The following is a 26,628-nucleotide window of genomic DNA, read 5'->3' as shown; positions in this document are numbered from 1 at the left end:
TAATTTTTTATCAGTTTATAAAATATTGTTGTAACTGTAAGATATTTTACTTACAATAGATTGCTATAATTATTTGATGTAAGCTCCATGGTTACTACAAAGAAAATGGCTGTACAAGATAAACCAAAGATAATGAGAAAAGAATCAAAGAATGTCCATACCCCCCCAAAATAAATGAAACAAAGAGAAAACAGCAAGAGAGGAAGAGGCACAAAACAATTCCAAGCTAGAAATAAATTAATTAACAAGAAAGTGATGGTAAATCCTTCCCTATCATAGTTACTTTAATCATAAATAGATTAAAGTCTCCAACTGAAGAAATAAACAGAGTAGCTAAAATAATTTTTTAAAAAATCCAAGTATGTGTTATGTATAAGAGATTCACCTTAAATGTAATGGCACACATAGGTTGAAAATAAAAGATGGAGAATGATATTCCATGCAAATCATATCCAAAAGAGAACAAACATGGCCATACTTATATAAGATAAAATATGCATTAATTAAAAAACTGTCACAAGAGACAAATAAGGACATTATGTAATAAGTAAAGAGTCAATCCATCAGGAATAAATAATAATTATAAACATACATGCACCTAATAGCAACACAAAAATTAATTTTGTTTCTATGCACTACTGATGCACAATCTAATAAGGAAATGAAAACAATTACATACCATCAAAAAAATAAAATACTTAGAAATACACACACACAAAATACAAAGCATTGCTGAAAGAAATTAAAGACACAAATAATTGGAAAGACAACCCATGTGCATGGAACAAAAGGCTGATTATTGATATAATAACATCAATAATCATATTACTATCATTATAATAATATTGATATAACATCAATTTATGCTATCTAGTGATCCACAAATTCACTTCAATTTGTATCAAAATCCCCCCAAAATTTTATAGAAATAGGAAAAAACAGTTAAAATTAACAGGGATCCTCAAAAGACTCCATAGAGCAAAATCAATCTTGAAAGTAAAGAAGAAAACTGAAGGCCTCACACTTCTTGGTTTGAAAATGTACTACAAAGTCACAGTATTCCATGCAGTGTGGTAATGGCATAAAAACAGGCATATAGTATGAATGGAACAGAGAACCCAGAAATAAACCTTCATATATATGGTCAAATGGTTTTCAACAGGCTGCTAAAATTACACCGTAGTCAAAGAATAAATTCTTTATCTAATGGTCTTGGAAAAGTAAATATCTATATACAAAAGAATGAAGCCAGACTCATACATTATACAAAAACTAAAAAAAGGATTAGAAAATACGAGCCTATTACCTATTAAAAAATCCCTTAAGAAAACACAGGGGAAATTTTATGATATGAGAATGGGCAATGATTTCTTAGATATGACACCAAAAGCACAAATAACAAAGTCAAAAATGCACAAATGAACTATATCAAACTTCAAAACACCACAGCAAAGGAAAGGATCAACATAGTGAAAAGGCAATGTAAGCAACGAAAGAATAGATTTGCAAACCATCTTTATATATATAAAACTCCTGTGACTCGATAACAAATGAAATGATAGCCTAATTAAAAATGAGCAAATGAATTGAAATATTTTTCTCCAAAGAAGATATGCAAATGACAAGGAAGGATAAGGAAAGATGCTTAACATCACTGATTATCAAGAAAATACATATTAAGATCACAATGAGATATCATTTTTCACCTGTTAGAGCAGATGCTATTTTAAAAAAACAAAACAAAAATAACAAGTGCATATGAGAAAGTAGAAAAATCAGAATCCTTGTATACTGTTGGTGGAATCACAAAATGATTCAGTTACTATGGAAAGAGGCATAGAGGTGCCTCCAAAAATGAAAATAAAATTGTCATATGATTTATCAATGGAACTTCTGAGTATAGATCCAAAATAATTGAAAATGGAATTTAGAAGAAATATTTACATACCATGTTCAGTGAAGCATTGTTCACAATAGCTAGATGTGGAAGTATTAAAAATGTTCTTTAACAGATGAATGGGTAAAGAAAATTGGTGTATACATACAATAAAATATTATTCAGCCTTAAAAATAAGAAAATTCTATCATATATACAATACAAATGAACCCTAATGACATTAGTTTAAGTAAAAAAGTCACTTACACTAAAACAAGGATCACGTGATCCAATTTATATGACTTATCTAAGATTACCACATGCACAGAGACACAAAATATTAATAGAATGGTGGTTTTCTTAGGCTAGAAGAAGAAACAGGGTGTTATTATGCAATGGTATATATATATATATATATATATTCATAGAAGATTAAAATATTGATAGAACTCTGTCATACATATTTAACAATACTGAAAATATACCCAATATTGTTTAGAGTAAATTCATGCTATATAATTTTTATCACTTTCTAAAAAGTATATCTTGCATATAATTTCATGTTTTTAAATATGTTAGACATATTGTTTAGATAGGCAGGTTCTTCCATTAAATAAATGCCATATTCTATTTATGCATACTTTATTTCTTTTATATCTTTTTACATTTTTATTGTTGTTCAAGCACAATTATCTCCCCTAACCACTCCTGCCCACCTGAGCCATCCCCACCTCTACCTCATTTGTGCATATTTTAAATAATTAAATGTCATCTATTTTGAAGTTTTTTTATGTTTCTGTATATTTTATGTAATATCTATGGTTGTATTTATTTATTTATTTGAGATTAATTTTTTTATTTAGTTATTTTTCAAGTACAGTTTTCTGTCTATTTCTCCCATCCCAGCCCACTCCTCCCCTTGCTCCCTACCTCCCTCCCATTTCCACCTCCCTTAGTTATTGTCCCTGTGTCCTTCATACTTGTTCCTGAAAATCCCTCCCCTTTTTCCCCCCTAAACTCCCTCCTCTCTCCCCTCTGGTCACTGTCCCCTTGTTCTCAATTTCAGTGTCTTTGTTTTTATTTTGCTTGCTTGTTTGTTTTGTTGTTTACCTCCCTGTTAAAGGTGAGGTCATATGGTATTTGTCTTTCAACACCTGGCTTATTTCACTCAGCATGATGCTTTTTAATTAAAAATCTTATAATTATTTTTACACATCTTTAACTTTTTTGTTAAAGTAATTTGCTTACGATTTAATCAGTCCCTAAATATTTTGTTGTACCTCCTTTTTTATTCTGCTTGAAATGAAATTCACATATAACATAAGCAAATTGCATAAACATTGAAAAAGTCTATTATACTCTACTGTAATGGAGAAATAAAAGGAATGTTTTACTGAAAAAATAAATTTTTAAATATGTAAATACTTAAAATGAGAGCATTGGAATATAAATATATAAATTTTTGATAAAGGGCCAAGTAGTAATATTTTTCGGTTTTGCAACAGATGACCTGGTTGAATAGATGTTTGCATCCATGTGGAAAATTATTGTAAATTCAAGAATTTTAACTGAAAATTGAAAGAAAAGTGTATACGTGTGTATGTTGGCAATTCAAATATTATTAGCAGCATTGTTGAGGATGGCACGATTTTCCCAACTAGTAAACACTACCTGGTAAAATTTTGAGACAGATACAGTACAAATTGCACTCATAGCCTTTTCATCTACATGAATACTTAGTAAAATTATGTGAAACTCCTGAAGCCATATCAATAGTTGTGTCAGTAAAAATAGATTTTACACATTACTAAAATGCTCCTTTGATAGTGGAACCATGGCCCCAGAAACTTATTTTTGGTTAAATTATTGAAATTAGAAACTGCATATCAAAAATAAATAGCAGTTAATTATTATGCTTTATTAATATAAAAATACAAATTATTTAAACCTTTTCTTAACTAGAGAATGATATCAAAACTATGTAAATAGCACTTAATTAATAACAAAGAGTTGTTTCTATGAGTGTGTCTGACACGATCCTTTAAGTGCTGTATTGGTCACTTAATCGTATGTAAGTTTATGAAGATGTTCATTCCTTTACTTCAGCAATTAATATTTTGAATTAAAGCCATGTTATCCACATGTGATGAGTCCCATTATTATAAATATAGTTTTATTTCTAAGATAAGGTGTAATTGTGATTTAGATATTAAACATAAATAAACATGAATAAATATTTTATTTCTTCTCACCTATAATAATTTAGTATTTAGATAGTTTCATAAATAGGTTATGTAAATCAATGGATTTCTACTGAAATAATTCAATGTGTGATAATTATGCATAGCATAATTATTAGATGAGTCAAGATCACCAGGTTTACAATTAATTCAAAAGTTGACAAAATTTCATTACAAGACAGAACAAACTGTGAACACACTTGTAATGACATCTGAACCTTGATACTGAACTGTGGGTGTGTACAAGTTTATATCTACTTTAACTGAAATTTGTTCTAAAATGATGTTTCTAAAAATTGCTGATTATGCTTTTATTCCTATTTAAACTTGCTGAGAATCATAGGCATAGCTAAATTTGACAGATTTAGGAAAAAACATTTTTTAATTTTCTATAATCTATTTTAAATGAACTTACAATGACTTTTTTTTTATTAATTAAATTTATTTATTTTTTTGAATTGATTATGCTGTTACAGTTGTTCTATTCCCCCCTCCATTTCCCTCCACCCTGCCCCCCCAACCCCACCATTACCCCCCTTTAGTTTATGTCCATGTGTCTCAAGTCCTTTAGGTTCTATATTTCCCAAACTATTCTTGCCCCCCCATCTATTTTCTATCTACTGTCTATGCTACCTGTTTTCTGTACCTTCTCCCCCCCTCTCCTCCTCCCATTCCCCTGTTGCTAACCCTCCTTGAGATCTTCATTTCTGTTTCACTCCTGCTCTAGCTGTCCTTTTAGTTTGCTTTCGTTTTAGGTGTGGTTGTTAATAACTGTGGGTTTGTTGTCCTTTCACTGTTCATGTTTCTTTATCTTCTTTTTCTTAGATAAGTCCCTTTAACATTTCATATAATAAGGGCTTGGTGATGATGAACTCCTTGAATTTGGTCTTATCTGAGAAGCACCTTATCTGTCCTTCCGTTCTAAATGAAAGTTTTGCTGGGTAGAGCAATCTTGGTTGTAGGTTTTTTAGATTTCATGACTTGGAATATTTCTTTCCAGCCCCTTCTTGCCTGTAAGGTCTCTTTTGAGAAATCTGCTGACAGCCTGATGGGGACTCCTTTGTAGGTGACTGTCCCCTTAGCTCTTGCTGCTTCAGGATTCTTTCCTTCATTTTAATTTTGGCTAATGTAATTATAATATGCCTTGGTGTGTTTCTTCTTGAGTCCAACTTTTTTGGTACTCTCTGGGCTTCTTGGATTTCTTGGAAGTCTATTTCCTTTGCCAGATTGGGGAAATTTTCTTTTATTATTTGTTCAAATAGTTTTTCCACTGGTGGTTGTGTCTTTCCCCCTTCTGGTACCCCTATAATTCGGATATTGGAGCGTTTAAAGATGTCCTGGAGGTTCCTAAGACTCTCCTCATTTCTTTGAATTCTTGCTCCTTGACTCTTTTCTGCTTGTCCATTATTTGCTTTCTTCTGGACCCTTGCATTGATTTGAGTCCCAGTTTCCTTTTCATCTCTATGGGATTCCTGTGGAATTCCATTCATTTCCCTTAATTTAGCCTCCATATGTTTCTCTAATTTGTGGCTGTAATCCACCAAATCTGTGAGAAAGGTGATGACCAGTGTTTTAAACTGTGCATCTGAGAGTTTTGCTATTTCTTCGTCATTTAGATTTATCTCTGGGGCTTTGAGTTCTGCCTGCGACATTTTTGGTCTGTTCTGGCCCTTTAAGTGGGACAAGCGGCGCCTTGGAGTCCCAGGTCGCTGGGTTGTGACGCTGTATGTGGGGGGTGTGGTCAGAGCGGGAAATGGCCGCCGCCGCGGGCCGCCGCCGCCGCCGCCGCCGCCGCCCGCCGCGGGCTGGTCCAACCGCTACTCCCCTCACTCACGCGCAACCAGAGTCAATTCGTTGCCACCGCCTCCCCACTGTGTCGCTCCCCCGGTGGGCTGCTCGGCGGCTCACCAGGTCCAATCCTGGGTTTGGAACCCGCGTAACTGGATTCGCGCGCCGATTCCGTGCCGGTCCGACCGAGCCCTCCTTTGTAAGTCCTCACCGGACACTGGTTTCACACCTTACCGGTCAGGCTGAAGAATTTGTTGTTAGCGGACTTCCGAAAAGTTCAGTTTTCTGTGTTCTGGTTGTGTTTTGTGATGCTAATATTTAGTTGTCCCTAAACTTGGTTGTGTGAGGAGGCAGGCACATCCAGCTAAACCTCCATCTTGGCGGAAGTCTCTCTACAATGACTTTTTGAAGGTTACATGTCATAGTTCTGTAGAATGTCTCTCAACTTCAGTTTGTCATAGTATTATCAGCAGATTGTACTATAATAGATAAAACTTTCAAACATAGTTCATTTTACGGTGAATGTAATACCATATTTTGATTTACTTTTCTTCAGCAACTTTCTTCAGTTCTTCCCGCATTCACTCACCACGTGGCTACATGGTATAGAAGTTTTTGTCTGTCTTGTTTAGTATTGCATTCCTAGAACCAGTGCTTGCACATAAAAGGCATTTAAATACTTTAATGAAGTAAATTAATAGGTAAATAAATGAATTTTTGCATGCAAATGTTTACTAACTTTATATTAAAACATTAAAAACTATATGCTATAAAATGTTTAAAATCTTTAGCTTCAACACAGAATTTAAAGAGTTTTCTTCTCAACATTCAGGGATTGTCTTTTCTATATAAACACTTTATACAGTACATTTTGGAATGTGTAATGGGTATTTAAGAAATGCACATATACAATTTAATTCTGAAAGATATATTAATGTTATGGCATGGTCTATACTCAGTTAAGTAAAATATCAGTAGATTGTAGTAGTGGGAAATGTGAAGAACTAAAAAAATATTTTTCTTATTATGTGATACTTATTTATTGAAATTTTTGGCTCTTTTCCCCAAATGACTTTCTATGAATGACTGCCATTCTTAGGTAGCTTAAAATAAAAGCGATACCCCATTTGGGGATTATAAAGTTACTAAATTTAGAAAATTTTACTTCTAAATATCTCTTACATCCTAACTGTTCTGAAATATGTCTCTTAAGTTGCCGTATTCCATTTGCTCTGATTTGGTATAATGTGTTTGCTGATGTTACTTGAGGGTTGTGTTTAATGAGAGTTGTGAAGGCATAACGAAAAATGTGAACTCTGGAGCCAAATCGCCTCAACTCAAACCGAGTTCCAGCTAGCTGAGTGACTATATAAGCAAGTTATTTAGTCTCTTTGAGCATGTCCTGTAAATAGAGATGATAATAAAGTGTTGTGTATATTAAAATAAATAATGCACATAAATTCCAGAACCATGTCCAGGGTTTGAAAAGTGTTCGTTAGTATTATAATTCCTTAGTGCATAGTGACAATATGTGAAAAATATCAATAAATGTAGAGAATTATTATGTGGAGGAATTAAAATTTTATCTTATGTCCTGTGAATATCAATAATGTTGTACACAGGATATCAGGCAAAATTTTGGAGAAAAGTATTTTTTTACACTTGTTATAACCTCTAAGTTTTATAAAAATTTGGAGTGTTTTGAGTTCATATTATTCTACTTACGTAGTATTTGTTTTCATCCTGTATGTATAAGATTAAAATGCTTAATGTAAAGGTGTTCCGAAAACCTCACAACACAAACTTATATGCTTTTGTGCCATAAAAAGCAACTCTGAACATTTTACTCCATCCTTACAACCGTTCTTCCATCACTTTCCAGGCGAATTGCTGAGACCAGGTCATCTCCAGATGCATTGTGTGGCCTGTGGCCCACTTTTACTCACATCGTTTTCTATTTAACTTGTTATCTTCAGTCCCTTTCCTTTCTGATATTATTAGAACAAAGAAAGCACCCCAAATTTCAGAACTTTATGCTCGTAACTGAAAGAAGAGCTTTGGAAGGGACCAGAAACATCTACAAAGAAAAGTAAACTTTTTGATCAACAAAAAGTAAGTGTTGCTTTGAGAAGAAAAATAGATTTTTTTTAAAGGCTGATAACACAATGTATCTACAAAAATAGTGGAAGATGATATGTGATATTTGTGACTGTAGAGAAAATATTTTCATGTTTACACAGGTAGTGCTTTCTGAACAATACTAAAACAGAAGACAGGAACCTGAATTAAAAAGCAAACTTTCACCTGAAATGCGATTGAATACATATTAAGAAATTTTGTATTTATGGAGGTATGGTTTTAAATGTCAAAGGGGTATAAAATTTAGACCATGGAACTATTCTAGGGGTTGAAACAGCGAAACATTTGTCTTATTTCCCCCAGAGAGATTTATTTTCATTCCAAAACATGAGAAGCCATGGTTCTTTTTTTCTGAGGAGAATTTGTTTCCATTAAGGAGATTAAGGTTATCTTCCTGCCTTAAAGGAAAGAAGATGATGAGTATATAAAGTCTCAGATTTATATTTTTAGGGTTCTTCTCTTCCAGTTTAGACATCTCTGTATGCACAGGCATGCCCACCTAGCTCTCTTTGCTTTGCCTCAGAAAGGAGAAAGACTGGGAGAGAAAAATCGATGTGATTATAAATCATATGTTTAGTTTTAGGATAATATGAATGTATATAGATATTAAAAACTGATCAATATCAATAGAGTAGAAATAGTACAAGACTAAAGACTTTATTTACAAATTATTTCTTAAACTTATTGCTGGCATCAGAGGTATTTGAGTTGTTATCTCCTATTTTGACCTATATTCATTTGTTTGAACTACTAAATATTTTCCTAAAGGGGAAATAAAACATAGTACATTGGTGAAAATAGCTGAAGAAAAACTTTTGTTATTTAAAATTTGGGTCAGGGATTGTTTGGGGAAAGAGTATTTTTATTCTGTTCTTTAGTGGAAGGAAAAGATTGCTACACACTCCTTCTCATTTTTCCAGCTCTGGGCGATATAAATTATGAAACTGTTAAATGACTTGGTCATTTATTTCCATGCTTCTTGTCTGCAACATTTTTTCTCAGGTTTGAGCATAAGGAACTCTTCTTTTAGTATGCTTTGCTTTTGATATTGTGTTTAAATAACTTGATTTTTCTCCATCCCCTTGTCTTATGTCATACTTAAGTATAAGATATATAGAGGAACTAAAGCGAGTAAGCTACCTGATCCTCTTTCATGTAATTTCATGTAATTTCTCCTGTTATTACAAAATAGAATAAACAGGAAGTTGCCACCTTTTTCAGACATCCACATAATGCCTGATTATGAAAAGCTTTCATTCTGCTGGGCTTTATTCTACTTATTGTGATCAGTTTAAACAGCTTTCAGGGATGGGCAGTATAAGTTAGATTCTCTATACAATAAATTTTAAAAATTATTATTATATGAGGCTCTACCTTTCTTTATATATCTTCTAACAAAGATTACATTTTGATAGTTACATTTTGATAGCTGATGAGTCTAAATTATCAATAGCTGCATTGAGGCAACGTACACATTTATTGACATTTTCAGTTCACTGAAATTTTTCACAAAATATTTTAAATATGAACAATAACTTTTGAAAGTTGAATGATTTAATTTTAGTGAGGATAGGGTTTATATAAAAATATAGGGAAAGAGGAGAGATGAAAATGAGAAAAATAAAAAGAAAAATGAAAGTTGAAATATAGGGTACAAAACAGGAAAGAAAAGAGATGAACAACAGGAAATATATTACAGAAATATATTATTGCATCAAAGTGTATTAGTTTGAACAATGATAACGTTCCCTTAGTTTTGTTTCCCTTATTGTGTTTTTATTAAATACTTTTGAATTAAAGTATACTTTATGACATTGCATATTAATACAGAAAATTTCAGTGATGCAAATGATGATATTTGGTAAACATTTATGGATATTTTACCATATTACAGATACACTTGTTCTTTAAATATATTGAATCATTTATTTTACTAATATCCTGTGGTATCTATGGGAGGGCTTAGAATTTTTTAACTAATAGAATGTCAAAAATCTCATTAATGTATCACAGCTGGGATTTGAACTTAGGTTGTCTCTTCCCAGAACCTTAGCTTCAGGATACCTTGTGAAACAAAATTTATATGTAGTTACTTTTTTCTAGCAGATATACTTTCATGTTCAAGCAGAAATTTCCACCAAAGCCAAAGGTCAAAGCAAATTTTGATGGTACCAGCAGTTTGTGCAAGGATGAGATGGTCAAAATCTAATGTCATGTTTCAATCTTGTCCAGGTGCATGGGGGAGGGGTGGGTTGGGATGGGAAAAATATAAAAAGTATATATAGGAGTTTAGAGACACTGGAAAATTTTATCTGCTTTTGTTTTGTTTCTAAACAAAACAGTGAGAATAGTGTTATGCTGCTAGTGTTGGTTTGACTTTCTATATATACAAGTCAAGGGAGAAAAAAAAGTTTTACAGAGACAATTCAAGAAGTCTCAGAATTATCCTCTGCGATTTAGGACCGGTGTTCAACTCATGCCTGACAACATCACGGATGGGGGAATATGTATGCTCAGAGATTTCCTGGGTCAAAAATGTATTATCGTCTCCTGAGGAGAAGTTGTGGACCTCACACATTAGAGAGGCTGTGTGGGCATTCCTCCATTGTCCATAAGCACAATTTCAGAGGCAAATGACCTCAGCAAAAAGTTTTATGTGACTTTAGATGTTTCGTGCTTAAGATTGTTGCCAGCAACAATATACAATGTAACTGCAAGCAAGAGATCGCAGCAATAGAGAAACTCACAATCAAGTTCCATTATTCAGATAGCTTTGAACAAATCACATCCAGAGAGTATGGTATCATACCAGTACTGTTTTAAACAAGTTGCTGTTTACTCCTACCCTTCTCTTCTTTCTCTTCATGAATCATTGGTCTTCTGGTGCTCCTTTCTATACTGGAGGGATATGAAAGAGAGGTTAGCAAGCTGAGGAATGAGCCTAAATATGAAAAGGGAAAGGAGAAAAATAGTCAACCCCTATCAATTCCACCCTCCTGTACAGAGTTAGCAAGTCTAGTGGGGGACTGGGGAGTTTTGATTTGAAATAAAGTTTAAAGCTTTTAAAATTTCACACCGATCAACAAAATTATTAATTTTATTTTAAATATATTTTTAGAGTAGTTTTAATTTCACAGCAAAACTGAATGGAAGATGTGGAGGGTTTCCATAAAGTCCCTACCTCCACATTCCCACAACCTCCAGTGCTATGAACTACCCCCACCAGAGTGCTGCATATGTTATAATGGGTGAATTTATACTATTATTATCACCCAAAATCTGTAACTTACATTAGTGTTCACTCTTGGTGTTGTGTATTTTGTGGTTTTTGACAAATTCATAAAGACATCTATCATTATAGTAACTGATAGAGTAGTTTCATTGCCATAAAACACCCTCTGTGCTCAGCCAGTTTATCCCTCCCTCCTTCCAACCTTCGGGAACCACTGATTCTTTTATAGACTCCATAGTTTCCCATCCCCAGAAAGTCACATAATTGGAAATGTGCAATATAAAACGTTTTCTTATTGGCCTCTTTCACTTAGCAAAACACATTTAAGTTTCTTTCATGTCTTCTTATGGTTTGATAGGTCACCACATTTTAGTGCTGATTAATATCCCATTGCCTGCACGTATGATAGTTTATTTACTCTTTCACCTACTTAAGAATACCTTAATTACTGTTAAGTTTTGGGAATTATGATTAGACCTGTTATAAACATCCAAGTACTGGCTTTCATAGGCATATAAATTTCAATTCCTTTTGGTAAATACCAAAGATCACAATTGCTGGGTCATAGAGTAAGAGTATATTAGTTTTGTAACAAACTGTCAAACTGTTTTCCGAAGTGGTTGGACAATATTGTATCCCCACAAGAAATGAATGAGAGTTCCTGTGGCTCTATACTCTTACAAGGATTTGGTGTTTTGGAGGTTTTGGTGATATTGATTATTTAATCAGATTATATTACATCACAAGGAAGTTAATGCAAATTCAGGATATTTTGCCAAAATTCCTCTTGAAGTATTCAATTTTAGTCCTACAAATTAATATAAAGGAAAAAGAAAATATAATTGTAGTCCCTGATTAATATTAATCAGTCTCTGATTAATTGTAGTCCCTGATTAACTCAAGGGTGATAATTATACATTGTGTTACATAATCATCTTAAAAAACAATTCAACTAAAAATTCTCTCCAGAGTACCTAAACTTCTATCCAGAGTACCTAAACAGACCCTCCAAGAAGACACACATTTGTATGTCTTCTTGGAGGAAGGGTCTGTTTAGGTACTCTGGATAGAAGTTTATATGAAAGCCAACACATATATGAAACAATGTTCAAGGTCACTAGCTAGTAGGTAAATGCAAATCAAAACTACAATGAGATACCATCTCACACTTGTTAGAATGACTATCATTAATAAGACAAGTGATAACAAGTGTTGGAAAGGTTGCAGAGGAAAAAAGTGCTTCATTCACTGCTGCTGGGAATATAAAATGGTACAGCCACTATGGGAAAAATAATATGGCGGTTTATCATAAAACTTAGAATAGAGTTACCATATGACCCAGCAACCCCTCTTCTGGGTATCTACCCCCAAATTTTAAAACATTATTTGCAAAGATGTATGCACAGCTATGTTCATTCAAGCACTATTCCCCTTGGTCAAGAAATAATAACAACAAAAGTATCCTTTCATAGATAATTGGATAAAGAAGATATGGCACATATACACAATGGAATACTACTCAGCCATAAAAAATAGGAAATAGAGCCACTTGTGACAATGTGTGTGCATCTTGAGCATATTCATGCTGTGAAGAATGAGTCAGACAGAAAACCAAGAACCCAATGATTTCACTAATATGTTAATATAAACTCAAAAAGAACAAATGAGAAAATAAGACAAAGAAAAAAATGTGTTGATACAGACAACTGTGGTGATTATAAAAGGGAAGGGATGGTGGAGTAGAAAACAGTAGAGGGCATCAATAAAAGGTGACAGAAAGAGACTTGACTTTGGGTAGTAAACATACAATGCAGTATACAGATGATACACCATACAATTGTACACTTAAAACCTATATAATTTTATTTCAATGCAATTAGTCTATATATGTTTTAATGGAGTCTCAGGTTTATTTCAACCTGCCATTTCATGAATTTGGGGGCATCTAAAATTATTTACCTAAGTTGGTTTTAAAAATACTTATTAGTTTTATTATTTAACACTCACTGACTACTTTACATAGAATATCCCATTATGCTAAAACTGTAGAAGAATATATGAATAAAGCATGGCTTTTATCCTTAACTAATATATTAGTGAAAGATATTTTGGCTCACTGTAACTGAAACACTTCTCACACTGCTTAAACATAGATGGGGATTTATCACTTAAATAACTAGAGAGTCTAGTAGTAGAGCTGACTTTAAGACTTTAGGTTTCCTTATGTACCTTTCTTGGTTTCTGCTAGTCTTGTTGTCTCCTTCCTTCAGAACTTATTATTTCTGTGTGTATTGTCCTAATCATTCTTTACTTTGCTACAGATAAATTCTACCAGGAGGGTAAAGGTAATAAGTTTTTGCAAAAATTCTAAAAAATATACCATTTCCAATCCCAAGGAAAAAATTTCTGTCTTAGTATACCCTTAAAATTTTGATTTGACTGGTTTTAGCAATATGTTCATCCTGTTTCTTTTTGAGGAATATTATGTCTAGAGTTAAAAGAAGAGAATAGTTGAAGAATGTGAGGACTATACAGGAAGAGATAATTGAAAAATATCTCACTAGATTTAACAAAATGTACTTATGTAAGCCTTTAATCAAGATAAGGATATGATACATTAGGCAAAAGGAAGCACAAGGAAGAATCGTGGGTCTGATGATATCCAGGTGTAGCTACCAAGGACCCTTTTGCAGTTGCACAGAAAGTGCTTCATCTCTGGATTATGCATCACCCAGATTTGTGCAAGAAATCTTGGTTTAAGGAGACATCATGGGAAAGTTTCCAGTAAGGTCTGTTAAACCCCATTGATCAGGTAGCTAAGCCAGACCGCCTAAGTAGTTAAAACAAGAATAAGCCACAAATCTCTGTTTCCAAGCAACATAAAAATAGAAAAAAAATGCTGGCTCAAATTGTCACCAGAGAAGTTCTAAAATTTAAACAGCAGATTATAAATTAGTACTTAAATTCTTTATTCATATCTTGGCCAAAAATCACTAGACTTCCAAAAAGTCCACTAGATTTCCAAATGGCCTCTGAAATGAGCACTGAGCCCTTTCAGTGGAGGTGAAAGATAACTATGATACATGACATGTGTATTTCAGGGTTACCAGGAGGGCACGTTGTGAAAAACTGAACAATATGTTATGCTATTGAGTAAGGCTAAAAAGAAAGGGAAGAAAATGAAGACCCAGGATGGAAAAAATATTGTTATTTGATTAGGCAAGATACATGAAGAAGTTAGAGAGGATGAGATAAAAAAAGATAGATGATGCACTTAAAAAAATTACAACACGAATCACCTTTAAATGACCAGATGACATCTTAGGGGAGAGAAAATGAAATTGCTAATCTTTAACAGGCTCCATACTTTCTAACAAATAAATTCATGTGAAGAAATCATTTAAAACAGTACCAGATCTGTTAAACTAAATGGTTAAAATGAAAATAAAGGCAAAGCTGTTTTATCAGGGAAGTCTGAAAGAGTGTTATTTACAGAGTATAGGTTGCCAATCCACACCTTGAATAATAAGTAGGGTGGGAGGGAGGGTTCTGTGTTTTATCAGAGTGATAGTCTGCTTTCTTGCTTATTTTATCATGTCCTCAATTACTTATAAGAACAAAATTCTCATTTTTAAAAGAACTAAGGTTCTTTACAATTCTGTTACCTTACATGGGTACTTTTAGAATCTTTTGCTGTCATTTTGATTGAATAGGTGACAAATCCTGTTTCTTCTTAACCCATAATCTTAGTTGCAGTGGATTGAACAGTGACCTCCAAAACTTCACGTTTACCTGGATCTTCAGAATCTGATTTTATTTGGAAATAGAGATTTTACAGGTGTAATTAGTTAGAAGAGGTCATGTTGAGTAGGGGTGGGCCCTAAAATCAATGATCAGAGTCCTTGGAAAAGAAGAACACATGAGATATTTACAGGGAAGGACATGTGAATTAGTAGGTAGAGACTGGGTGACTTGTCTACAAGTTAAAGAATGCCAGCGATTGTCGGGGAGCCATCAGAAGCTAGAAACGGAAGAAAGATTTCCCCTAGAGATCTTCAGAGATAGCAGGGCTTGTTGACTTCAAGGATGGCTGAGAAGTATCTCAGACCTTTGTGTTCTGAGAAACTGCTAATCTCAAAGGACGCCCTGTGTATTTTCAGAACACGCCACCTGCACCCTGTCTGCATTGTTCTTTGTAACTCTCCTAAGATGTTCTGTTCATATTTTCTCATTTTACTTGCCTCTGTAAGATCTTAGGCCCTGTTACTTTTCTTTGAAACATTTCTCATGAATAAACAGTTTGCCTATTGCAATAGCCCAAATAAAATCTTCTCTTTAATTGCTTACTGCTATTTTATTTCTTATAACCCTACCTAAGCAACATTTTGGTATAAAAGATTCAGAGTACAAAATATAAATTTCATGAAGGAAAAATATGGAGAAGAAAAAAAATAGAAAAGTTACAAAATAATTCCCTGAACTTAGTGAGTAATTTATTTTTAAGTGAAAAAGGTCTGTACTTATCTCTCCATGAAACAAAATGGTGTTATAAAAAATACCTTGAATTGATATCATACAGCTTGATTCAGGTTGCTATGCAAAGTATTGATAAATTACCTGGATGTAATTGGGTAATATATAGCAGAACCATGAAAATGGACTTACATTATCTTTTTACTTTCTTATAAGCACAGATGTCCACTCACAAAGACTCCAATGATTCACTCACATTATAATATTTATTTAATCTAAAGAAAAATATGCATCGTCTAAATGTTATTTCCTGGGGAAATATATATATATTTTTAAATCATCTTCTTAAGTCATTGAATAATTTCAAAAGCATTAAGGGAAAAAAGGCATGAGCTGTTATGAACAGTAATTGAATAATTTTAGGAGAGACCTAGCAAATGGAATGACTAATAAAAACAATTACAATTTTACAACATATAGGTTAAGCCATTACATTATGAAATGTATGCTTATGAAGAATTGTTTGGGTTTTAGAGAATACATATAACATTATTAAAATTATTGGCTCTAAAGCAGTGTGATACAATTATCCATTTAACCCTTTAAAGTCTCATTTTCATTATAAAGAATGATAGGCATTTTTTTATTCTGATCCTTTTTGGTTTCAGATTTCAGATTTCAAATATTGTCTCCATTGAAGTAACCATCTGCTTTAGGTAAATTAGGATAAAATCATTTTTCAAAAAAACAGGCTTATGATATTTTGTTTACTGACTATAATTTAGCATTTTCAAAAGTCACACAGGATTATAGCTCCACATAATCCCTATTGACTCTAATAGGAACTATATTGATTAGTTTCACAGTATTTGTACCTTTTGTATAAAAAGGAGAAAAATTAAGTATTACGGGTAGCAAGGAGAAGGCTACAACCATACAGATGTAAGCAGCAGTTTTTTCAAGATCAACAATAATTGGCCAGTTACTCTAAATAGATGTATATATTAAGATAATGATCTTACTATATAAGTAAAAAACTTCCTTTAAAAACTAGCTAACCTAACTTAATTGTCATTAAGTAAAAGTCAAACAATCAAGCTGATTACGATTTTGTTTCAAGTAAGGATTTTGTTGCATATCTGGAAGTTTCTCTTTGTAGCCCAATGTGTCATTTTTTCTTCCTCTGAGGAGACAGCCGTATGTTAAGAGGATAAACGGCTAAAATCAAGTAGGTCATTGGCTACCTTTGAATGCCAGCAGGTATACATATGGATGTGGCCAAATAAAAATAACAGATGAGATATAACTCACATCAATTAAATAATACAGCTATATACTAGATATTTAGAAATGCTATTTTTCAGTATCTAATTATCTAAGTTGGAACTCAAGCTTCTTTTAACGTTGTCTCTGATGTCATTGAAATATGTGTTCTCTTTTTTGTCATACAGAAGGAGTTAGCAAGCAGCCCTTAGAATACCTGTACTAAAAATGGGGAGGGGGAAAAACACAAGGTTAGTTTTTGTATTGCTATTTCAAGCTAACTATTCATCACTTAAACCAAGCACAATTTCTAAATGCCAATTTTAAAACCATGAAAAGTCTTCAACAAATATATTACAGTCAAGAAGGGTGAGCTAAATATTTTTCACATCATTTACCAGTGATTATTGTAAATGTACTTCCACCTTAATTAATAAAAGATGATTTCAAAATGAATAAATCACAAAGGATTTTCTTCCAGCATTTGGTTTAATGATGAATAAATGAAGACAAGAGAATTCTATTGAAACATAAAGATGTTTTTTTCTTAAAGGTGAGCTAAAGTGGCTTTTAGAAATACACAAAGAAAATGTGTTTTACTAAAAAAGAAAATCTCTATACACCGTATTTGACATTAGAGCTAAAAGAAATTTGTAGAAATAGTCTTCAAAAACCTCTGTATTTGTAAATGTTCTGATTAACTGATTGAGAAGAGAACAATACTATTTTTCTTCCTTAGATTAAAAAAGTTAAAAATAAATGCAGTTAATACAACTGCAACAAAAGAGTCAGTCATGTGAAATAGTCAATGTTATAGAATGATGAGATAGCAATAATCATAACAAAGGGAGTTTTAAAACATGGAAAGAAGTTAAAATGCAATTTACTGTTGTGTTAAGGGGGAATTTTGTGTACTTATGAAGGAAAATGTCTCAGCATATTTTAGTCACCCATGTATATTTTCATGTTGAAGACACTACTCACTCAAAGGAAATATTTTAAACATATTTTATTTATTTATTTTTAGAGAGGGGAAGGGAAGGAGAAAGAGAGAGAGAGAAACATCAGTCTGTGGTTGCCTCTCACATGGCCCCCACTGGGGACCTAGCCCGCAACCCAGGCATGTGCCCTGACTGGGAATCAAACCAGTGACCCTTTGGTTCACAGCCCACGCTCAATCCACTGAGCTACACCAGTCAGGACTCAAAGGAAATATTTTAGGAGAAATGTCCATGTTTGTCACTGTATTAATATTTAGTACTGTGATTAAAATAAGTTGTAAAAGCATTATACTTAGCATACTAACGAATGTCAAGCTCCAGTCTGCCCATTAATATTTTGGTGGTCTTGTGTAAGTCATTTTTAATCAAAGCTTTAGGTGTTTTTCTAAAAAATTGCATGGGGAAAAAAGATCTCCAAGATTCTGACTACCTTTAATTTTTTAATTAAAAATAATTCTGTGGCATGACATCAGAAAACCGAGAAACAAAGAAAACTCTACACTTCAAGAAACTCACACAACCTTAGACACCATTATTTAAAGCAGCTTTTGCATTTCAAGAATTACAAGGAGATTTTCAAAACAAAATAAAGCAAATCAAAACATGTTTATTTTTTTAAGCATAGAAAGTGGAAAAGAAGATGATTCAACATGACAGAGTGTTTTTATTGTGCTTAGGTGAGATAGTTTCTAATAGAAATAAGGAAGTGATGTGAGTGAGTCCTGTGCTGATGAAAAGCTGTCAACCAATGTATGATGGAATGTCACAAAGAAAAACACAGCTCAGTATCAAAGTCACATGAACTCAAACTCAATATCACAGTTAAACTTACATCATTTTTCAAAGAATAAGAAAACATTATAAATCAGAATACTGTAAACATTTTTCACTAGGCATGGATTGGAAAGCCTTTTAAAGGTTAATTAGCTACTTCATCTTTCTCTATTTCAATGACAACAGTTTCTCACAAAAATAAAATATTTCAGGTATTCAGTTTCAAGTTTTCACTCTGTAGCTCATTGTATATAGAAAGCAATATACTTGAACAAAATTTTCAAATTTGGAAGAACATTTCCACTGGCTAGTTGCACATGTATAATTTAAATACTCTATAATTTAAATACATGTAAAAATACAACATTATAACATAGTTCCTCCATACATAATATGTCACAAGAATTTATTTGGAGGCAAATCAGAGTCAAGATAATTCTTGTTTTCTTTTTCTTTGTTTGTTTTTTTTGTTTTTGTTTTTTGTTTTTTATTGATTATGCCATTACATTTGTTCTATTTCCCCCTCCGTTCCCCTCCACCCTGCACAACCCTCCCCCACCATTTCCCCCCCTTTAGTTCATGAATATGTGTCTCAAGTTCTTTAGATTCTGTATTTCCCCTACTATTCTTAGCCCCCTATCTATTTTCTATCTACTGTCTATGCTACTTATTTTCTGTACCTTCTCCCCCTTCTCCTCCTCCCACTTCCTGTTGCTAATCCTCCAAGTGATCTTCATTTATATGGTTCACTCCTGATCTAGCTGTCCTCTTAGTTTGCTTTTTTTTAGGTGTGGTTGTTGATAGCTGTAGTTTGCTGTCCTTTCACTGTTCATCTTTTTTATCTTCTTTTTTTAGGTAAGTCCCTTTAACATTTCATATAATAAGGGCTTGGTGAAGATGAACTCCTTGAATTTGGTCTTATCTGAGAAGCACTTTATCTGTCCTTCCATTCTAAATGAAAACTTTGCTGGATAGAGCAATCTTGGTTGTAGGTCTTTGGATTTCATGACTTGGAATACCTCTTTCCAGCTCCTTCTTGCCTGTAAGGTTTCTTTTGAGAAATCCCCTGACAGTCTGATGGGAACGCCTTTGTAGGTGACAGTCCCCTTATCTCTTGCTGCTTCTAGAATTCTCTCCTTCATTTTAATTTGGATAATGTAATGATGATGTGCCTTGGTGTGTTCCTTCTTGGGTCCAAGTTCTTTGGGACTCTCTGAGCTTCCTGGATTTCCTGGAAGTCTATTTCCTCTGCCAGAAGGGGGAAGTTCTCTTTTATTATTTTTTCAAATAAGGTTTCCACTCGTGACTGTTCCTCTTCCCCTTCTGGTACCCTTATAATTCGGATGTTGGAATGTTTAAAGATGTCCTGGATGTTCCTAAGGCTCTCCTCATTTTTTTTTTAATTCTTGTTTCTTCATTCTTTTCTGTTTGGTCATTTTTTTTTCCTTCCTTCTGGTCTACTCCCTTGATTTGAGTCCCAGTTTTCTTTCCATTACTATTGGTTTCCTGTGCATTACTATTCATTTCAATTAGTTTTGCCTTCATATGTTCCTCTAATTTGTGACTAAAATCAACCAGTTCTGTGAGGATCCTGATCACCAGTGTTTTGAACTGGGCATCTGAAAGTTTGGCTATTTCCTTTTTTTTCTTAATTAATTTTATTTAGTTATTTTTCAAGTACAGTTTTTTGTCTATTTCTCCCATCCCAGCCTCCCCAGCCCCTTGCTCCCCACCTCCCTCCCATTTCCACCCCCCTTAGTTCTCATCCCCGTGTCCTCCCTATTTGTTCCTCCAAATCCCTCCCCCTTTTTCCCCTTAACTTCCCTTCTCTCTATTTCTTCATCACTTAGATTTATTGGTTCTGGGGCTCTGAGTTGTTCTTGAGCCTTGTTTTTATCTGTTTGTGCATGTTGCGTATGAGGAGTGGAGCCTTAGGCGTTCACCAGGGCGGGGCCACTCAGGTTGCTGGTTTGTGATGCTGTATGTGGGGGCGGGGTCAGAGAGGGAGCAATGGCAGTCCTCTCCGCTATCCCAGTCCATCCCACCATCCCAGCCTGTTTATCTGAGCGGAAATGTGGGAGCCCGCTGCCCTGGCTGTGCGGTCTCAATGCTCGCCTCTTCACTGGTTTATCTGCATGCAAATGCTCCACGGACCGCAGACAGCCAGCCGAGTCTCTTCCCTGGGTTCCACCCAGAGCTAGCCCCCACCTGGGATCTGTGCCTTCGGCTGCCTGCACGGCACCCCAGTTGGGGATCTTTTTGGCCAACCCGCTCCGCTGCTGGCTTCTCCCCTCTTACTGGTTTAGCTGAGCATTTCGTTGTTTTCGGACTCCGTATTGTTGAATTTCTGTGTGGTTTGATTGCATTTATTATTGTTAAAAATTTGTTATTTTTAGATTTGGTTGTGCAAGGACGCAAGGTGTTTCCACCTACACCTCCATCTTGGCGGAAGTCCTCAATTCTTGTTTTCTTTTATCTGACTTTTTCCCACTCTGAAGTATATTAATAAATCTGATATATTATTAACTTAAGTTGTTGAAAACAGAATTTAGAGGTGGCCAACCCTTTTAATGAAATCTACCATGTTATATTAAATATACAAAGATCTCTTAAAACTGAGCAATTAAAAAATCCAATAAAAAATGGGCTAAAAACCTTAGAAAGACTCCTCATCAAAGAAGATATATGGATGACAAATAAGACTATGACAAGATGTTTTGCATGTTATGTCATCAGAAAAACACAAGTTGTAACACAAATGAGGTATAACTATATACCTATCAGAATTTCCAGAATCAGGAACTCTGGCAACGCTGAATGACAGTGAACATGTGGTGCAACAGGAACTGTTTCTCATTCATTTGTGGTAGCGATGCAAATGCTACAGCTATTTTGGAAGACAGTTTGGCCATTCCTTACAAAACTAAACATACTCTTAAACCATATGCTCCAGCAATTGTGCTCCCTTTTATTTTCCCAAAGTATTTGAAAACTTGTGTCCACATTAAAACCTGCACATGGATGTTTATAGTAGGTTTATTCAAATTACCAATATTTGGAAAAAAACAAGAGGCCCTTTAGTAGGTGTTTGGAGCAGCCCTGCCTTGTTTCAGGAGCTATAACCTCCTCCCATGGCTAAGGCTGAGTGAGTGACCTTCAGACCATAGGCCATTAAGGAGACAAAGCTTATCTCCCTGGCAGGAGTGCTGCTTCTGCTCCTTTTTTCATAATTGGCCATAACTGATCAATGCTTGATCAGTTAGCCAGTGACAGGTAAGATTCCCCAAGTGGGCAGGCATGATCACGTGGAGGCCCCAGAGAAGGATTTATGGAGCTATGGAGAAAGGGGGTGATGGACCCTTGCCCCTCAGCGTTGACGAAGCCTGAGTCCTCACTCTGTCTGCGAGTAATCTCCTAAATTCCTTGGCTATCTTGCCTTCTCTGCCTGACTTAAGCCTGAAATAATGACAGAGGGCAGTGCAGCCCTGTGCTGGAAAGGGCAGGTTCCCTGGGTGATCAGTCCTAAAAAAGAATATGTAAAATCCTGTGAAGCCTGCTTTGTTAAGAATGCTCTTAGTTAAATGATAAAGGTCTGAGCAGAAAATGAATTTGTTTCCCAAAATTTTGTAGCATTTTCGCTGATAGACCCTGACTCAGAAGGAGCCCTAATAGTTCTTTGTATGCTATCTACTGTTTGATCCTTAATTCCTGGTAATGATTAATAAGCTGTACCTGTATTCTTGCACAAATTAAACCCAGTAAAAGCCTGTCTAGGCAGGGGTCAGGGCGCTCTCTCCTTGAGAGAGTGGCCAGGCCTCTCTGACGTGCTCCCCCCTTGAGGAGGGAGTAGCTATGTGGTCCCTTTTTCTCTACAGGACTCGGTAGTCCATGTGAATTTGTCTCATGTCTCATCCATGACACCACAGGCACTGCAGGCAGGTGAACACATCAAGTAGGTGAATATATAAACAAACTGAGGGACATCCAGACTATAGCATATTATTGAGCACCAGAAATAGGGGTGGAGGAGTTAAGGAAAAAGGACTCATGGATATTGACAACAGTATGGTGATTGTTTGGGGAAGGTGGGTATAAGAAGACTAAATAGTAATGGAAAAATACAATAAAGATTAAAAAATATAAAAAAATGAAAGCAAGTAAATTATAGCAAGTAGATTTTACTTTAAACTCTGGTAAAATTTTTAATTTGCTGTAGCATCTTGGGAAAATGACATTTTTGATCCTCAGTTTACTCAAAGAAAGAATAGAAAATAACTAACTGATTTATGTTAATTGTAGAGGAAGACAATGTATTTAAAAGACCTGAGAACAATCGTACTCAATATATAATTATTTTAATTACTATGTTTTAAAAATAATTTTCCCTAATGTGTACTTTTAAAGTATTTAAAATACATATTAATTTTTTCTGAAAGTCAATATTTTTTCTATTTCTTTTTAATTTTATTGTTGTTCAAGTACAGTTTTCTGCTTTTTCCCCCATCTCTCTCCCACGCCCCAGCCATCCCCACCTCCCTTTCTTGATTCCACCTCACTTTGTTCTTGTCCATGTAACCTTTATAGTAGCTCCTGAAAAACCTTCACCCTTTCCCATTCATTATACCCTCCCATCTTCCTCTGGTTACTGTCCATTTGTTCTTAATTTCAATGTCTCTGGTTATATTTTGCTCACTTGTTTCTTTAGTTGATTATGTTCCACTTAAAGGTGAAATCATATGGTGTTTATCTTTTACTGCCTGACTTATTTCACTGTTACTTTATTCAAGTTAGAGTTTCTATATGACAAATATTTACATGTACTTAGGCAAGCAATGATTATTTAGGTTTTTTATTTTCATTTCTACCAGTACCTACACACGTTAACATAAGGTAAATTTGGGATAGTATTTCATGACCCACTTTTTGTCACACATCTTCTGTGGAACCTAACTAATCCTTCCAATGTACAGGGCGGGGTAGAAGTAGGTTTACAGTTGTTTGTTTGCAAAACACAGAGTTTGCTCATATTTATATTATCATTTATTATGTTTTGTTTTGTTTTTATATGAACAATTGCAAACCTACTTTTACTCCACCCTGTATTTACCAAAATTGTTAATGCTGCATATATATCTAATGAGTATCATATTCTATAGCAATTTGAATTGCAAACATTAAAAAAAACAAAAGAATAAGCTGATTGTGTCAGTAAAAATAAACTTATCCTCACTCAGTATCACTTTCTACTTTATATATAGTTTGTAAAAGGTAACACTACTTTTCCACTTGAGGGATTAAATGGTTGAGAATAAATGGCATGCTATATTATTTCTTGATTTGATAATAGTTTTATTTCAAAAACCATCTTAGAAATGATACATCCTTTTTCAAGTGTGTATGTGTAAGCATATTAATTTTAAATCTTCAACCTATTATTCATCAGAAATTTCTTTGTTTTTGAAAAATACAATATTGAACAGAATTTACCAGCATTAAAATTTGCCTGGAAATGCATTTATTATGCAAAATGGCATTTATTTGTGACACATTTAAATTTGCTAAAATAGAAGACTCAACATCTTTTCTACATGAAGGGGAGAGAGGTTAAGTGACACAGTTAATTAGCTTTAAAGCTGTCCCTTTTCATCTTGAAGGCCTGAAGGTCACATTTACTTATATTGACTTACAAATAAGTATAGTGGTTCCAGAAATCACCCGTGTACCACACAAATTGCCAATCATGGAGGTCTATGCTAGAAAGAATCCCAAAACAACAAGAGAAAAATGCCACAGATAAAAAATGATATACTAAGTCTTTACAAGAAGTTTTTTTTTACAAGGCATGATGAGTTCTAACTGTATTTCTTAATGCCCTCCATAATGTTTTAGAGTGATAAGACTTGGTAATCCTTTTTCCATTTATCCTGTTCTTTTTAATTTATTGAGAAAACTATGAAAGAAGAAAACCCAAGTAAGCTAGTCAAGGTCAATGTCACAGAGTAAATTAGAGCAAGACTCAGAGGAAGCCAGTATGTCTGCTGAATCTCTGTTAAATAGTGGAGTTACTGCAATACACTAAAAATATTTGCTGTGTTGATTTCTCTACCACCTGATGTCACTGTTCTGAGTAAAAAGTTAAACTTAAAATATTTATTATTACTTTATTGATTTGTTTAAATTATCACAATATTTAAAATCTGTATGGTGAAAATTAATAGCTTATATAAACATGATGACTAATAAAATAAGCAAAATAGAAAACATATCTTAAGTAGTTTCAACTATTAAAGCTCTAGGATAGATTAATATCACAAACCTGGAGACATTCCAATTACCTTTGAATCCTGAAAAAATTAATTCCCTGAATTCCCATTTCTGTTTACTTTTTTTCCTCAGTGTGTTATAAGTTGTCTTCAAGTAATTGTCTCAAGTGTGTCAAGGACTGGAATAATTACCATGGACACCATAATTTAGAATTATTCTGTCCCCAAAATAGCCTTTTGATACTGACGTAAGAAGCTGAGTGATGAACTAACAGAAGATAGTGGTGAAGCTTCAAACTGGTGCTAATAATGCGTGCTCATGCACACCATAGCCAAATAATAATGTCATTTCTCTCCCCAACCCACACAACTACTACCACAAAAAAACAGAAAACTCTATTTCTTCTACACATTTTTATAAGGAAATGCCTGCTTTTCAATGCTCTATTGTTCTCTTTAATATGAATTTTTTTTTTGTTCAAAGAAATTGGGACATTGGAATTTATCTTATTTACCCATTCACTTTCAAACCATTCACATGAGAGATAGCTCAAAGTAAATGAGCCAATTATTTTGCAAAACTGTTAAATTTTAACATAAATACATCTAACTGATATACCAAGTTACTGTATGACATGGTTAACTGAAAAAATAACAAGAGGGAAATATGAAATTTGATAAGATATTCAATATTGACATATCAACTATGAAAACATGACAATATTTATATGAGGAAAATACATATATAGTTTTCAGAGTACACAATAACCTAAATAAAACTATTCCCTATATTGTGAGTGTAAATGAACCTCTGAGTGGGTCAGCATTTATTTTTGTACTATAATGAGGATGAGAAGGAGATAGATATTGCTACATAGACAGAAGAAAGATAAATTGATTGATGGATAGATTAGATAGATGCACATCCACATACATATCTTTGAATACAATTTTTATATTTCCATATTTTCTAAATGTTGGATTATCCTGTATATTGTATTTATAGTACAATTCTCTCTGTTCTGCATCATTGAATATCAATCTGTCATTGAATATTCATTGAATATCATTGAATATTTCCTGCCTACTTTCTTTTTATTTATTTTTATTTTTTAAAATTTATTTAATTATTGTTCAAGTACAATTTTCTGTCTTACACTTCCATCCCAGCCTATCCCCCCAGTTCTCCCCACTTCCCTCCCATTTCCCCCCCACACCTTAGTTTTTGTCCATGTGTCCTTTATACTAGTTCCTGTAAATCCTTCCCCTTTTCCACTGAAATTCTCTCCCCTCTCCCCTCTGGTCCCTGTCTACTTTCTATTAATCACTATTTTATGCCACTTTTATCAGGCATGCTTTTTTTAAAGTATGTGTTGGTTTTGGGTGTACCGCTTTGTGGTTAGACAATTTAAAACTTTATAGTTTTCCCCTCAATATTTCAAGAACTCCAACCAGCACCATATACAGTTATCACAATATTATTGACTATATTTCCTATGCTGTATTTCCCTGTGACTGTTTTGTAGATACTAATTTGTACTTGAACTTCTTGAACTTATTTTTTAAAGACCCACAGTGA

This window comes from Artibeus jamaicensis, unplaced genomic scaffold (assembly GCF_021234435.1).
Source record: "Artibeus jamaicensis isolate MK-2021 breed Jamaican fruit bat unplaced genomic scaffold, CSHL_Jam_final contig_466, whole genome shotgun sequence".
NCBI lineage: Eukaryota > Metazoa > Chordata > Mammalia > Chiroptera > Phyllostomidae > Artibeus > Artibeus jamaicensis.
Note: the sequence above shows the minus strand (reverse complement) of the source record.